This window comes from Geospiza fortis, unplaced genomic scaffold (assembly GCF_000277835.1).
Source record: "Geospiza fortis unplaced genomic scaffold, GeoFor_1.0 scaffold80, whole genome shotgun sequence".
Taxonomy (NCBI): domain Eukaryota; kingdom Metazoa; phylum Chordata; class Aves; order Passeriformes; family Thraupidae; genus Geospiza; species Geospiza fortis.
The window spans coordinates 354,506-357,428 of record NW_005054551.1 but is presented as its reverse complement, the minus strand read 5'-3'; positions in this window follow the sequence as shown (position 1 = coordinate 357,428).

Genomic DNA, 2,923 nt, shown 5'->3' with positions numbered 1-2,923 from the left:
GAAGTTGTCACTCTGTGCTGTGCCCTGGCTCCTGGAGTGGCACCTGGCCCGTGTCACCAAGGGACAGAAATGATTTCTGTGTCACCATCTCTGGTCACACATTCATCCTTTTCCTGTTACAACACAGCTTCACGTGGGAAATGCAGACAGAAACTTCCACAAACACAGGAGGGTTTGATCTGCAGCCTTGGGAGAAGCTGGGATTGATGTAAAAATAAAATACACAGACATTAGGCAGAAAAACCATAAACTTATGTTCCTGTAGTTGTAAGTGAGAATATGCTTTAAGTGAAACTGTATTGATAAGATGGTGAAGGGTTTATTAATTTAGGGGTGTAATTGTAAAGAGTAGCTAAGAGTTTAGAAGTTTTAATAGAAACATATACATGTGATAGTAGCCCACTGGATAAAAGTACCCACAGTGCAGTAGAAGTAGGTAAAGGTGATAGGTTAGAAATCAAAATTTTAAAAAAGTAAAATAAAAAACTCTTTTTTAAATAAAAACGTTGTGGGAACTGTCCATTGGATTAGAAACTTCTACATTGTCTTGTAACAAAGAACTTGTGACTACTTTGAGCTATGGCTGACTGCTTGCTCCTCTAAAATCTCACAGCCTCTGAGACTGATATTAATTGAACAATAAATTGTTTTTAGCCTGACTGTGGTCCCATCCCTTCATTAAAAGCTTCAGAGGGGATGGCAGCCAGGGCACAGCCTGGTTCTGCCTGGCAAACATTGCCACACCAAAGTCCCTTGGCTTGGGCAGGGGAGAGCAGCCCATTGCTCCAGCAGTGAGAGAAAAGACAGAATTCCATTTTTACTGAAGTTCTGGAAGTGCAATGGGATTTTTTTTCTCCATGCAACTTCTGTATCCATCCCATTTTAGAGCAAATGGCTTTCCAGCAAATTCTTTTCCAAAACTGGGGTTTCCTACAGCCATAGTTAGCGTTGCATTTTTGGGTTTAAGTTTAATGTTCAGAGGATACAGGCATGGCCTCTGAAGTGAGGTGATATCTAACATTAAACTAAGTAATTATACAGCCAAGAAATCCTAATTCTCCACTGCTTTTCAGGCTTTATAAATATGCATATCACACACTTAACTTTGCATATTGCAGAAGCAGCCTTTGCCCGCTCTGTGTTGTTTCAAAATCCATGAGTGTGCAGTTTAGTTTTTAATGAGTTTAAAACAAAACTAAAAAGGAGTTTATGCCCATGACAGGCCAGAGTAAATAGTTTTCGTCCTGTTTTATTGATGAGAATTGCAGAAGAGTCATTTAATCATAGAGGCAGATAAAGGTCACTTATCAGCTGCTGTGTCCTGGTGATGAGTCCTTGGCTTTGTTGATTTATGACAGTTGGGAGTTGGATATTAATCTAAAGCATAATTTGGTGGGGATTTTACTGTGTGTGTCTTTTTGTTGTGTTTGGGTGCTTTTGAGCTGTGGTTTTTTGGGGTTTTTCCAGTATTTCCCACACCTATTTGCTGTAGACCATTTCACATGACCAGAAAAGATGTTGCAAGTCCTTGATGGGAAAGACACCATGAGCATTTTAAGTGTGGAAATGACTCGGGTATAAAGAGACTTCTGTCTGTGGTTTCCAGCCTGTTTCCTCATCACATCCATCTTCTCCTCCTGTCCAGCTTCAAGTGGAAATTGCTGAAATGTTTTATTGCCCTCCATGCCCCATTATCTTCCAAGTCAATGTCCTGAGGTGCAACAGCTTGGGTTGAGTCAATTGCCACTGTGGAGCTGGGAATTTGGGAGTGTTATCAGAGCAGTCCTAGCCCAGAATAGCTCCCAGATCCAGTGCCAGGGCTGGTGATAAAAGTGAAAATTATGTAACCTGTGTTGGGTAATTCAGATGGGCAGACAGGGCTGGTTCTGTTCAGCTGAAGAAGAAATTTCCACTCTCTGTGTCCACCGCTGCACAAAGAGATGATGGTAGGAAAGGAAAGAACCTGCAAATGGAAATGTCACTGGGCTGATGTTCTGTAGGGCACAGGAAAGCTGTGGCTGAGGTAAAGAAGAAGCAGCAGCCACTCCATGTGTCACTACCAAACCTGTGCACCAGAGTTCCTACCCTCAGTGATGTGGTCTGACATGCACAAATCTGGGATCCCACAGCTCCAGATAAATCTGAATTTATCCTGCGCCTCTTATCCTGATGTTCTTCTTTGTGGGAAATGAATTTGTAGAGAATTTTTAAAGCTTAATAGAAAGTTTACATAGTATGTATTTGTATGTAAATTTTGAGATAAGAAATGTTAACTTGGAGATGTTATAGAATAAGACAGGCATTGTTGAGAGAGAAATATATTTAGAAAATCTGAATTATAATATATGAGTGATTATTTATACAATATAGCATGAATTGTAATATCTATATTGTCTCATCCTTCACATGAGACTGAAAATGAAAAAATAGAAGTTTTTAAAGCACCTCTCAGTTACCCCATCTCTAAGTCAGAAAAGGGCACAATCCAACACTTCTCTGGTGAGGGACAGCTCTGTCCCTGCTGGCATCTCCTCCTGCCTTTGTCATGTGCAATACCTGGAAATGTCAAGGGAAGGCAGAAACATGAAGGCATCAAGGAATTAAGTTAGAAAAGACCCTTAAAATCACCAAAGGCAATAATCTAACCCTGGCAGCCCCCACTAAACCACGTCCCTAAGTGCCACATCTCCACATCTTTTAAACCCTTCCAGGAGTGCGAATACACTTCAGAAAAAGAGACTTTAATCACAGAGGTGAAAATCTGTAACATCCCAGCCCAGGCAGCCCAGACACTGCTGTAACTCACCCAGGATCATGAGCTGGAGGCTTTGTGTGTGTTCTCACTGCAGATTTCCCAACAGGAACAAAATGTTGGAGGCTTTGGTCTTCCCCTTGAGGTCCAGGCTGTGTTATCAGCAGAGCT